This window comes from Sorex araneus, chromosome 3, assembly GCF_027595985.1.
Source record: "Sorex araneus isolate mSorAra2 chromosome 3, mSorAra2.pri, whole genome shotgun sequence".
NCBI lineage: Eukaryota > Metazoa > Chordata > Mammalia > Eulipotyphla > Soricidae > Sorex > Sorex araneus.
Window position 1 is genome coordinate 83,915,429 of NC_073304.1, and position 14,643 is coordinate 83,930,071.

Genomic DNA, 14,643 nt, shown 5'->3' on the forward strand with positions numbered 1-14,643 from the left:
CATTATGAAGTGTTGGGGTGCGATGGCAGTTGCATGTCCTTGAGGTGGAGCTGGGTGGAGGCAGAGGAGGGAGAGCCCTTTGCCTGGAAAAGCCCCCCTGTCCTGTATAATTTTTTTTTTTTGCACTTAAGCACCCCTAGTCAACACACCCCAGAGATCCTGCTGCTTCTGCTTCCTTCAGAGAGAGACGTTCCTCTCGGAAACTAAAGTGGGGGAGCACCTCCTGCAGCAAACTGCTCTTGAATCTTAATTCGATGAGTCAGTGACTCTTAAATACCGATTAAGCCTGCCCCCTCCCCCCCCCAGTCTTTTAAACTTACGACTATAGGTTCTTTTGGGGAGGGGGATTTTGTGGGGGGGGTTTGGTTTGTTTGTTTTTTCAAATGGGGCTCGGAAGTATTTTTAGAGTTTAATAGGATTAAGGCCCCCCTGGGGTGTGGGAGCTGTTGAACAATTAATTGTATTTGACCATTTCGAATACTGGATCTGACTTTTCTGTGGAGCACGGAAGAGTTGTGGACGCCAGTTTGTGTCCCCCTCAACCCGTGTTAGAACACATGGTTTTACGTTGATTTTTAACAGTATTTACATTGCCTCCATTCATTAACTTAGACGGCTTCCCGGTTTAAGTTTTTGGTTTGTTTTTTTTTTTTTTGCACTGTCCTATTTTCCAAATGGAATCTTTGCTTTTTTGTTAAAAAGAAAAAAAAAACGCACTGCTTTCACGTTAACAGCTGCCTGGGAGGGCGAAACGGTGCGCGCCCAGTTTTCTATTGAGACGGGATTTAATTCCACGCCGAATATCCGCCGCCGTCTTCTTTGCCGTGAAGTTCAAGTTTTGTTTGTCCGGGGGGGTTGGGGGAGGGGGAGGGGAGGGTGGGAGCGCATGGAGTGAGTTAGGATTCGCCCTGGGATGCATTCCTTTAAATAAAATGCATTCCTCAAGTCATACCTTTTTGATAGGACTTTAAAGTCCGAAGCCGAGGCCTGTTTAACATAAAACAGCTTTGAGAAATGCCTAGCAGCGTCCTCCCCCACTCCCCCCGCGACGCTCACTCCTCTGACGGGCGGGTGTGGGAGAAGGTAGAATTGCTGCAGTGTCAGTGCAGTCGAGAAGCAGAAGTGGCCGCCATGTTCTCTCTCTTTTTTTGTGAATCGCTCTCATTTGCATAGCACACTCTTCATTCATAAAAAAAAAAAATTAAAGCATCCATCACCTTGGACATCTTGAAAGGATTTTCCAGGGAAAGAAAACTTGAGGCTTTAGCCATCTGTCTTGTCGATTTTTAAGTTGCGGAAGTAAGGAGAGCTCGCAGTTACAGGTTAAATTCACAGACACAGCGCACACACAAACAGCTACCTCTGTTCTCAGAATGTTGACACAGTTATGTGGGAAATATCAGTTCGGGGAGGTGCTGGGATCACGTGATCGTCTCCATTCATAAAATACCTGGCTGTCCATTCACAGTGCTGTACTGTCTGACTGCCTTCCGCAGATTAGACCTACTTGGAGAGATCAAGAAGTATCTCAGATAACGCCTCCTTAGGAGAAAAACTGCTAGCAATTCTGTACGAAATGACGATGATTTTTACTGCGTTCTATTAGGAAATTAACTTTGATTAAAACATCAACTTATGTTTTTGATGGGAAAAGTCTTGAGTATCATTTAAAGTAAAATATCCAATATCTCCTTGATAATACAGCTAATAGAAAAAAAACAAATGAGGGGCTGAACTGACATACGTGTAAAATACATTGTTTCTGACTGTTTTACTTTTATACTACTTGCCAGAGTTTGAAAGGAGTGCAAGTTTTGGAGGTAGTGCTGTCAGTGGGTGATGCAGCTGTTACATTTTTTAAAAAAATTTTACCAATGTTTTAAATCCCAAGATACTGATATTTAAAGTACTGAATGACCATTTTTAGGTTTATAAAAATAATGGCCTTTTAAAAAACTTAATATACTTACTTTGGGACAACTTGGAAGTTTCCTCACCCCAGACTTTTAAAATTTCATTTTCACACACACATCCTACTTTATTTATAATTGTTTTCTTGGACATTTGGTATGTTTGTTTTGGTAGGACAGGAATTGGTTTTAACATGTTTCATTATGAGGTGTTAACTCTTTTGCTTTTTTTTGGGGGGGGGGTGTCACGAGGCAATGCACAGAAGTTAGTCCTGGCTCAGGTGCTCAGGAATGACTACTGGCGCTGCTCAGGTGACCATATGGGATGCTGGGAACTGAACCCGGGTCTGCCACGTGCAAGGCAAATGCCTTGCCCGCTGTGTGAATGCTCCAGCCCCATGAGGTGTTCCCTCTTGCGGGGAAGATATTTGAGGGTTTTACTTACTTTTTAATATTAGAAAGTGATATTTTCATTTGATATTTAGTTTCATTAGAATCAACATTGTACATTGACAGGAGGAATTTTTTTATAATGTTTTTATTTCAATAATTTATATATCTTCAGTAGGGAGTATTTTGAAAGGTCAGTTTATTAGGTAAATCATGTGTGTTTATGGAGAAACTAAAGAGCTTTATTACACCAGGCATCCTTAAAATTTTATCATAGTGTAAAACTGCCTTATAAAGATTTAATTTGGATCTTGTATATTTTTTTCCCTTTTAAAAAAAAAATTTAAAAGTCACAGTAGGAATTTATACTAGAGATTGCTTCCTACTCCAGTTTTTTTTCTCGCTTCATTTCAACCTTTTAAAGAAGTGAAAATCACTGTATCTTGGGAAATAGTAATTTTCTAAGTCATTATGGTTAAAAAACCTTTAAGGCCTTAAGAAACCTTGGTTTGAAACCCTCTACTACATGCTCTGTTAACTTTGAAAGTAACTTAGAATTCTGGCTCTACATAATGCTACATATTAGTGTGTATTTAATCAAGAATTATTGAGGCCTTTATTTAATGTGTAAGAGTTTGTGGTAGTTTGTGTTATATAATGTCTTGTTTGGGGAAGGTTGAATTTTGCTTTGCTTCTTAGGTCTTGTAGGAACGGCTTTAAAACTGTCCATTGGAAAAAATTCTCTCCATTTACCAGTAATAATTCATTTCAAATAACGTGCAAAATTGTCTTTGAAGTAAATAAAATAATTGATTTGGATGTCTACCACTTTGATAACATGTTCTGTGCATAATCAGACTTTTGCTATGATGATGAATCCTCTGTATTAGATTTTTACTATGTGTCAAACTCTGATAAACTCTTCTTGAATGTGTAACTTATAGTTTGTATTGTATATACATGTATTCCCAACATCCCAGAATTGCATAGTAGGTACATCAGAGCTTAATGTATTGTGAATATATCCCATCATGCAATAGGGCATGATTTTTAATGGCTACATGGTATTCAGTGTATAACATACTCTAGGGTTTATCAGTTTATTATTGTTGGATATTTCTATTATTTCTAAACAGTGCTTCATTTGATCCTGAGTTATTTCTTTATCCAAATTTATTAATATTTTTTCTTGAGATTTCTAGAAATGGATTTTAAATGGAGTGTTTTGACTTGCGTCTCTCCAGTTCTCTTTAAAGAAAAAATATTATCAATTAAGATATTACTAATTTTTTTAAACCTAGATGAAGTTCATTTTTCTCTTTATGGGTTGAACTGAAGCGATAGCACAGCGGGTAGGGCATTTGCCTTGCACACAGCCGACCCGGGTTCGATTACTCCGCCCCTCTCAGAGTGCCCGGCAAGCTCCTGAGAGTCTCTTGCCCACACAACAGAGCCTGTCAAGCTACCCATGGCATGTTTCGATATGCCAAAAACCGTAACAAGTCTCGCAATGGAGACGTTACTGGTGCCTGCTGGAGCAAATCGATGAACAACGGATGACAGTGCTGTAGTGCAGTGCTTTTTGGGTCACACCTGGCGGTGCTCAGGGGACCATATGGGATGCTGGGAATCAAACCTCGGTCTGCCATGTGCAAGGCAAATGCCCTACCCATTGTGCTATCACTCCAGCCCCATAAAATTGATATTTGAAAAACAAAATTTTGTTTAGGCAACCAGACTTAAGTAATACTTCTTTTGGTTGGTGGAGGGAGCACCTTTTTTTTTTTTTTTTTTGTCACACCCAGCAATGCTCAGGTTATTCTAGCTCTGCACTCAGTAATCACTCCCAGCCATGCTTGGGGTGGGGGGCATATGGGATGCTGCGGATCTAACCCAGGTTGGTGGCATACAAGGTAAACACCCTACCTTCTGTGCTATCTCTCCAGCCCCTTAAGAAATACTTTTGAATAAGATTAAAGTGATTATGCAAAAGGCAGTTGCAGATAATTTATTTGTTCTTACCAACTTTTATGGTAGAAGAAGGTAAAGAACATTGAACTTAGAATTGGAAGATGCTTTTTTTGCCCCAGCTGTTAGCAGTTCTGTGATTCCAGACATGTGGCTCCTTCTGTAAACCTAATTTGATCACTTGGAAATCAAGAAATTGAGTTAAACATTGTTGTGGATCCTTCTTATGCTAAATTACTCTAAAATAATGTAGTAATAAGATATTTGCAAGTCATCAGGTTCATAGAATACGTATGTGTTAATAGATTATAATATACTGCTGTTTCTGACATGTTAAAGGAAATAAAAGACCTGAGATCTGTTAGGATGACGTGGTAGAAGCATGAATTTTTTTTTTTTTTTTTTTTTTTTGCTTTTTGGGTCACACCTGGCTATGCACAGGGGTTACTCCTGGCTCTACACTCAGGAATTACTCCTGGTGGTGCTCAGGGGACCATATGGGATGCTGGGAATTGAACTCGGGTCGGCCGCATGCAAGGCAAACGCCATACCCACTGTGCTATTGCTCCAGCCCCCAGGAGCATGAATTTTTAATAAGTTAAATTTGAAAATAATTGGCATATTTGTACCTAACTTTGGGCTAATAGACACAAGCCTTTGATAAATATGTACACAGATGGACAAATTTGTCGTGTTTCTTTCTCTTTTTTTTTTTTTGGTTTTTAGGCCACACTTGGTGTTGTTGCTCAAGGGACCACCATACATAGCGATGAGAATTAAACTGGGCTCTGCCATGTGCAAAGCAAGAGCCTCAACCCTTAGAGTATCTCTTTGACCCTGAGGAGCTCTTGGGAGTGGGGAGGAAGACCTCTGATTGGCTAAAAGAGCAAAAGGTTATTGATCTCAAATAGCAAGTTGCTTAGTTTTAAAAGAAACACAAAAACAAGTTAACATCTATCATGCAGTATTTATTGGCCAAAAATGCTAAAAATAAATATTTGGTTATTTATGCATATATTAATCTACTAGCAAACGATCATTTAATAAAAAAGTTTTCATTTAGGTCAGTTTATGATATTTTGTGTCATAATCTCATTTAGGGTCTAGAACCAAAGGCATTACAAATCTCAAGATGATTTTGCAGCATTCAGAATGTATTGAATTAATAACAAAATAAGATTGATATAACTAATTTTTTAAATATAGCTCATTAACGGATTCTAGAATAAGATGTTAAATTGCTTTATACATAAAAATGATAGAATTGGGGCTGGAGCAATAGCACAGCGGTTAGAACATTTGCCTTGCACACAGCTGACCCAGGTTCGATTCCCAGCATCCACTATGGTCCCCTGAGCACTGCCAGGGGTAATTCCTGAGTGCAGAGCCAGGAATAACCCCTGTGCATCGCCGGGTATGACCCCCAAACCAAAAAAAATAGGATTTAGTTGGTTTCCCTCCTCCCCACCCCCCCCAGTGTCTTACTGAAATTTCTGTTCATAATTGAAGGAAATTACAATAAGTCATAGCAGCAATATGTGTGTGGGACAGCAGTCGTACTAGTTTTCTAGAGCTACCTTTACAAAGTGTGATATAATAGGTGACTTAATAAGAAATTAATTTTAAAGTTCTATTGCTTCGAAGGCCACAGCCATGTTGTTGATAGTCAACATGATAGGGCTCCTTCTGAAACTCATTAGGGAATCCTTCCTTTTCTCTGTAGTTTCTTGTGGTTCATGGACTTTTGACTACTTTTTTTGATGACTTGCAGTTGGTTAATACCTTTATCTACCTTCATCACTTGGTGTTCTTCCTGTGCATCTCTCTTTTTACAAGGACACCAATCATTGGATTAGGAGCCCATCCTATTTCAGGTTACCTTTTAATAGTACTTCCACAGTGATTCTCTTGCCAAGTATGGTCATGGTTCTGAAGAACTGACTAGGGAAGTTAGGAGTCCATTTTTTGAAAGGATACAATTTTCAATCCATTACATTACTAGAAATAATTTCTATAGTACAACTGATAGCTTTATTACGATATTACAGATATATTAGATAACATGTTCTGATGTTACGGATACCTGCCTTGAAGTAGCAATTATCACAATGTGATACTGCTATAGTAATTAAGGCATTGTCATAGCTTATATACTAAAACGTTAATAAGAGTATTTTGCTGTATTAAAATTTAAGTAACTGGTAATTATTTCAATTCAGTGTATGTTTTGGTAATCCTACATGTTTTCTTTCACACCTTTAATATTGCTTTGTGAAGGAAAACATAGGCTTCACAAGACTACCAAAGATGTCTGTGGCACAAAAGGTTGAAATCTCCTTTTACATAGACTGCAGCCAAGTGGCTGAACCCAAAGATAAAGATAGAAAATAGGAAGATAAAGAAACACCAAGGATAAGAGGAACAAGTTCAACATGAAGCTAATAGTTCCGAAAGAGATAATGGAGTAGAGGAAATATTCAGAGATAATGGCTAGGAATTTTCAAGTAGTGGCAAGTCAAACCCAATTCAGTGAACTGAAAACAAAGCCTCACAGTAAAACTAGGTTTATCTCAAGAGTCTAAGTATGGATCAGTGTGAGAAAAATCTATGAAATTTATTATATGTAAAGATTAGGGAGAGAAATAAGTAATCATAAATGCTGTAGAAATAGTCTAATATGTAATGCTCACAATTTATAAGTCTATAGTAGAAGTTTAATAAGCTTTTTCTGCTTCTCAGAATTTTAGGTTTTAAGTTTTTTTAATTTAAAACAAAGCTGTTGAATGATCAACTATGACTTATTCAAGCTATAAGTTCCTAAGTGCTTTCATTATGCTTCTGAAATTCATTTTTGCTATGTCATTCTTATTCATAAATGTAGGATTGACTGATGGGTATTATACAGTATCTGAGATATTTTTGAATGATCTTGGAAGATATTTTCTTTCCATAATTGGAATGCGAAAAGTAAAGTAATAGCAAGAGTAATCGAAATTAAAATTTAATGGCAGTCTGATTTCATTTTTAAATCTTATCTATATTGCAGCTATTACTACTTTTTAAATTTGTTCTTGGATCACACTCACTCAGCAGTGCTCAAGGGTTATTTCTGGTTCTGCTGCAGGGAGAGAGTGATTCTCATGAATCACTCCTGACAGTGCTAGGGATGGAGTGAGAGTAGGCAACATATCACAGGATGCTGGAGATCCAACCTGCGTCAGTTGCAAGCCAGGCTAGCACCCTGTCTGCTGTGCTATCACTCTGGCCCCCCGGTATAACAGGTATTGTTCAGAGATGATTCTGACGTGGAGTGAAGATCATAATTATTTTCCCAGTAGCATTTACTATTGCAATTGCCACTTCATATGATCAGACATATCTAATAAATGCGTATTTTACAAGTAACAGACTTTCTCTGTGTTGTGTCCTATAGTATTGCTAAAAATACAGTGTAAAATTAATAAATTATGACTGTACTGATACACATTTTTAAATGTACGCTGTACCTCCAGAAGCTCTGGCAGTCACGTCCACACCCCAAAGCTGCCACCCAGTTAAGAAAAGCTACTCCAGCTGTACCTTCCCGATAAGAATACTGAACATTCTGAACAAACGTGATGATCTCTTAACACCTGTATTGAAAACCATAATGCACAAAAGGAGAGAGGAAGAAAGGTGCCTGCCATAGGGGAGTGAAACTGGGACATTGGTGGTAGGAAATGTGCAGTGGTAGGAAATGTGCACTGGTCGAGAGAGATGGGTGTTGGAACATTGTATGACTGAAACCCAATCATGAACAGCTTTGTAATGGTCTCTCTTACAGAGATTCATTAAAAACAAAAACAAACAAACAAGAAACTTAGTTCGTTGACATAATTTAAGTTCTCCTTCATGCCTCACCACAGGTCTTAGTAATGATGATTATAAATAGTGAACTTAATTTTTTATCATTCGGTAGATTAATTGTGACTGGGATATTTTATAGAAAACTGAAAACAGGGGCTCCTTTGAACTGTTAGTTGATATGAGAGAGAAGAAAATGAGTTCTTTAATGAGGAAGGTGTAATAAAGGGGAGAAGCATCTGGAAATTAGGTATTTGAAACTAGGGTATGGATTTGTGAGGCATACCCAGCAATACAATTACTTGACTGGACTTAAGAGGAAAGAAAGTGTGGGTTAAGATGAATTCAACATTAAAAATTGGGCTGCTGTGATACTTTTAAATGAAGTGCAGGAAAGCAGAGATCTTTAATGGCAAAATAACAACCTTAATCTTAATTTGTGAGTGTCTGTTATATATCAAGTTAGAATTTGTCCCATGGGTGTTTCAAGTACAGGTTTGGTGCCCAGAGATTAGAGTTAGAGGTGATGGCTTCAGTGTATGTAATATTGTTGAAGGTAGAAAATTATTCAAGGAGAATATTTAACTGTGATGGAGAGATGAATCGTGAGAAACTGCAATGTTAAGGTTCGTGCAGAAGAGACATCAAAGATTGTAAAGTCTAAAGAGGTAAGAGTACAGAGAAGAAATATTGTAAAGTGGGAAGTGATGAAGTGATGAAGTGATGAAGTGGCAGCAACAGAATAAGATAATTTGTGGGGAAGTTAGGAGAATGAGTTTTGGGGGACAAGGTGTTAGTAGTGGAGAGGGAGAAAAATTTGAGGAATGGTTGAGTAATTGAGTAGTTCAGGATAATCGAGTCTTACAAACTTTTACTGCTGGTTGCTTAATCCATTTGGTGAGACCATGTGAGCTGAGAGCTATCCATAGTTACAGATGAGATAACAGTCTTGAGAGAGGCTTAGGCAACTTGTCCACTGCCTCACAAGGGTGTGAACGGCAGAAATTGAAATGGCTGAAATTGAAATTGCATATTTATACTATGCTACATCTTATACAGTAGACTATATTTTAAAGAATAAGATTGATATGATTGCATGAACCCTATTGTTAATAGTATTGTAAATCGCTGTCTAAAGTTAAAAAAGAAATTGAAGTAATAGACTCAGAATTGATAAATGTTTGATATTGAAACTTTTGCTAAAATTCAAGAACATCTAGAATGGAAGTGGAGAAACTGAAAAATGGGTTTTGCTCAGAGAACAGAGACTCCATAATCACGGCATGCGAGGGAAGATTAAAGTAGAAATGGATGGCTTGTATGGAGGAGCTAATACCAGAAAGGTTAGCAATATTGATGTTCAGTTTGCTGCTGGGCTGGTATCAAAAGTTGAGTAAGAAAAAACCTGAGCCAGCATCAGTGTATTTAAAATAAATGTGTGATGAGTGATTTACATTGGGAATATGAATGTTGACCTCTGCCTCTACAATCAAAGAACGGGAATAAAAGTTTTGGAATTGGAAGTTAAAGAGGGGGTTGAAGAGATAAGAAAAAGGAATGACTTCGCTGGGAGGAGCTGAGAATACTGGAAATTAATCACTCCTAATAGTGGTCTTATCAGGGGTAAGGGATGTTGGGGATTAGGAAACTGAAGAGTAGACATATGAATTAATTACCTAGATGAGAATTTTAAAATTTTATGAGATACTACCCCAGATGTTGGCTGATTTTGGTCAGGTCTTTATCCAAATAAACTACTTTGTTTTTGACAGAAGTTTTTTTATGTATTTTGGGGTACTGCAATTATAGAGAGACCTTGGAAAATAAAAATTTACAAATTAATTTTCTATCCTTAACTTGATATTCACAGTTAACATCCTGCTGCCTGTAGCACTAAATCTGGCAAGTCATGTGTCTGGCTTTGTGCTTGATTTTCTATTTGTAAAACCAGGATAACTGAGCCTACTTTACAGGGATGTTAAAATTAATGTACCCTTCCTTCCATCAGTAGCAATTTTTGATTAGAGATAAGGGAATATTAAAAAGAATTGTTATTGAGATGAAAGTTACTATATTCATAAAATCTAGCATTTATTTTCATTTAGCCTGAAGGTAGAGTTACTTTTTAAAAAGGATTATTACCCTGCTAAGAATATTCTGTTTCAGTTTAAAAGTCAAAATGCATTTTCTCAGAAAAACTTAAAAGACCTTATGAAACAGAAAAGCAGAAAATTGTGAAGATTTTCTGTGTTCAGAGTTAAAATTAGAATATACGTAACTATAACTAATGTGGGGCAAAATACTAAAATATCCAAATCTAGCTGATTGTTTAGTTTGTTTAATTTTGAGTATTAGTTATAAAAGCATATTTCTAGAGTTTATTAAAGCATTTTTAATCTGAGCACATTTTAGAATTATAAGGACACATCTTCATTTTTATTTATGAAGCTTGCTTTCTCAGAATCAGTATGGGAGCTATCTTTTTGTTTTGTTTTGGGGCCACACCCAGCAGTGCTCAGGGATTATTCTTGACTCTGCAATCAGGAATTACTCCTGGTTTAGCTCTGGGACCATATGGGATGGCAAAATTGAACCCAGATAGGCTACGTGCAAGGCCGATGCTTTACCAGTGGTGATATCACTCTGGCCTCAGAACGTGGACGCTTTGGAATACCACATGAAAGGAAAAAAATTGCTTTGGGGCGGGGGCACTGGGCTACCCCCAGCCAGTGATCAGGGCCTACTCCTGACTCTGTGCTTCAAGGTAACTCCTGATAAAGCTGAGGGATCATGTGCCAGGATTTAAACTGAAGTTGGCCACGTGTAAGGCAAGTGCCCTACCCACTGCTGCCCATAGCATTAAATCTGGCAAGTCATTTGTTTTGGACTCGGGCCCCAAACTCCTGTGCTTTTTCTCTGGGCCCAGAAATAGAGGGCCTCAAACCCGGATTTTGGAATGAATTAAGGACCTCAGAAATTTGATACTAATACTATTGAACCACATCCCTGGCTTGTGAACTAACTTTTTTTTAGGCCTACAGCATTCTAGGTATTAAGGTGGTAGATTTTGGAGATGGGGATGAATAAATAACTTACTGGTGACTACATCAGGGTCAGATATGTGCAAGCACTACAGAAAGGTAGTATGACCTCCTGTAAGCACCACATTTTAAAAGGACATACAAGCACCATGGAAGGAAGAGCACACACTGAGCAATGCAGTCATCCTAGGCAAAAACCACAATCTTGTGTGCTTCACTTAAGAGTGTGACCTTCACCCCCCACTTATTTGCCTCAAGGAGTTTTTGATCTGATATTAGAAAATAAATGATGAGTTATTTGTAATGACAGACTTGGAATACTGATTCCAACTAGGAAAAAAGTTTTCTAGAAGAAAAACTGCTGAAAGTAAAAGCTGCTTTACTTTGAAGCAGCTCCTTTGTAGGGGATGCTTATCTCTAGTTGAGTAGTCTTGTGATTTGACAGAGTAGCTAGTTTCTGCTGTCTTTGATTAACTTTGAGTTTGAATGGCAAGATAATTTGTGTAAGGAAATTGAAAATTTACTATCTGTTAATTGATTCACTTAAGATGTAGCACTGTCATCCCGTTGTTAATTGATTTGCTCGAGTGGGCATCAGTAACATCTCCATTGTGAGACTTGTCAGTTATTGTTTTTGGCATATCAAATCCGCTACAGGTAGCTCGCCAGGCTCTGCCTTGCAGGTGGGATACTCTCAGTAGCTTGCCGGGCTCTATGGATCAAATATTAAGAAGTTACTGGTAAAGTTAAGTAAGCCTTTATATATTTGTAATACTGTATCAGTGATATCTTATTTCTTATAAGACTATGTATTTTTTCAAAAATTTATCTCCTTTAGGGCTGGAGAGGTAGTACAGAGATTAAGACATTTGCCTTTAGATGCAGCAGACCCTGATTTTATCCCTGTCACTGCTTAATGGTCCCCTGAGTGCTGCTGGGTATGTTCCCCAAATCATCTTTTTAAAAATTATTTTATTTCGCTAGCAAAAGCTTTTATTGTGATATGTGTGCTGGTGATCAAACTCAGGGCATTACCACACATGCTGGGCAAGTGCTATACTATCACTGAGAGCTTAGAAATGACTGATTTATAATTTACTCAGTAAAGTCACACTTTAATAAGATGTGGCATTGCTAAGTCAGATACAAGATTCAGAGAGCATATATTTTTATAAAACTAATGTCAACTTTAGGTGAAGAACATGGGTATGGTTCCAAATTCTTCAAATAACTTGATGTGAACCTATTGAGCTACATATATCTTTCCTTTCAGGTATTTGTACTAGAAACTGGGATTTCATGGGTCAGTTCAAGCAGCAATAGAATCATGTAAACATACTGTTCTGTTACACCTCTTACCAGCCTATATAATTTTAAGAGCTTTTCTGCTACTATATTTTGGTTTGATTTGGGGGGGCCTAAAGTTGGGTTGCTGAGGGAACACTCCTAGTGGGACTCTCGGAACCATATGGGGTGCTGAGATTCCTGGGTCAGTCATGTGCAAGCCAAATGCCATCACCTTCTGTACCATTCTTAATTATGATTATACTCAATAATTTTTGATAATACAGTACTGTAGAGTTGGTGGTACTTAATTATACCAGTGAATTTTATTATTTGGTTAAGATAGTGTCCGCTAGACTTTTTGGCTGCTAAAATATCTTTGTAGTAAACACTCCTGGGGAAATACTTTGAAATTTTTGTAAATATTTTATTTCCTGTCATATGCTGTTTTTAACATCTCATGATTTCTGTGTGCAGCAATTATTGTATTCACCTAATGGTGATTTTCTATTTCTCTTATTCCTTCTACTATCAATATGACTTATAGTCCATTGATAACTTTGGTGCTCAGGTTATTCAGTGTGCCATCATGTTCACGGCATTTGAAATTTTTTATTATTTTTGGGCACTTGATTTTCAGAATTGTAAGGTGTTCTAGGTTCATCTCATTTTTTCTTCACTAAGAGTCATTCCATTTATCCAAAGCGATTGTGAGTCCTTTTGTTGAAGAGTTTAATATTTACAAACTGTTGTGTTTGTACTTTGTGTGCTCATTGCCATTACAAGATTGGCAATACTAACCCCCTTTTATAGAAAGAAAAGCTAGGTACAGTTTCCGAGTCTTGTTCATAACAGCCAGGTAGAAGTGATAAAGTTGGAACATGAATATATTTTTTCTGTAGCTATAATTGTACGTATTTTTCAATAGTTTAGTTGTCTTTCCTAACAAAAATAGGGCACAATCTAAAATACATCCAAAAAAATTATTTGCTAAGAATACTCTATTTTAAAACAGAAGATACTCACTTATAGGCTATTTCAAAATACAGTTTTCACGTTATGTCCTTGCTCTGAGTAGGCAACATGTTAGACATTGGTTATGTTTCATTTATGTATATATGATGGAGGGAGCAGTGTCTTGAAAACTTAAGTTTGTTTATGTGACTTTTCCCTTCCTCAATATATAATTAAGGGTTATAGGTAGGTTGTATGATATGGCTATTATAAATGTTACCTATTAATCCAAATATTTATCTTGTTAGATTTATATCTATTTGTGCTTCATTTCAGTATATCGTCATTTCATAATATTTATCTAGCCATTAAATGATCTGTTTGCTAAAATACTTAAGCAAACTTTATGTTCTTTTAAAAATTAAAAAAAAAATTGTTGGGGGGGGTCACACCTGGTGGGGCACAGGGATCACTGACTCTGTGCTGAGGAATCACTCCTGGTGGACTTTGAGGACCATGTGGGATGCCAGGAATTGAATCCCGGCCAAAGCCATGTGCACTTCAAGCACCATACATGTTATACTACTGCTCCAGTCCCAAACAATTTATAGTTTCAGTTCTTACTATAGAATCTTGAATTAGAATTTTTTTTTCCATAATCCACATCAGAAAAGAGATAAGTAACTTCCCCAAGGCCAAAGGGCTTAATAAATTGTGGATTTTAATCCAATTTCTATACAGTTGACTGTCACATGCTGTTTTATTTTTATTTTGTACATTATATTTGTACTTTGTTAATACTTTCAGAATCATTTAGTTCTAACCTGAAGATTTGATGAATATGCATTCTTTACACCTCGTGGGAGCTTTTGAGTTTATTTTGTCCAGATACTGTTCAGTGACTAGTTTTGTGATTCTTGACTTTTCTTTAATTAACATCAGTAAAATCAAAGATAGTAAGGCGCTGGAGAGAGAGTACAGTGCAGGTAAGTCATTTGCATTGCATGTGGTCAACCAAGGTTTGCATGTGACCAACTAGGGTTAGATCTCTGGTACCACATACAACAAACAAACAAAAGAATAGTTATATCTGTTTGGGAAGATTATTGTTAGGATTAAGTGTAATTTATGTTAAGCATTGAACTGTGCACAAAGCACCTCCTGAAATGTGAATAGCCTACCATCACCATTATTGTTAGATCTTTTCTAGAGGTTTTTTTTCTTTCATTTTGGGTCACACCTGGCGATGCACA

General features: G+C 37.2%; 1 protein-coding gene across 1 annotated transcript in view; it reads left to right on the plus strand.

The window, feature by feature from the left end:
* Positions 1–14,643, plus strand: part of SPRED1 (sprouty related EVH1 domain containing 1) — an 83,594-nt gene that overhangs the window by 403 nt on the left and 68,548 nt on the right. The window lies entirely within an intron of this gene.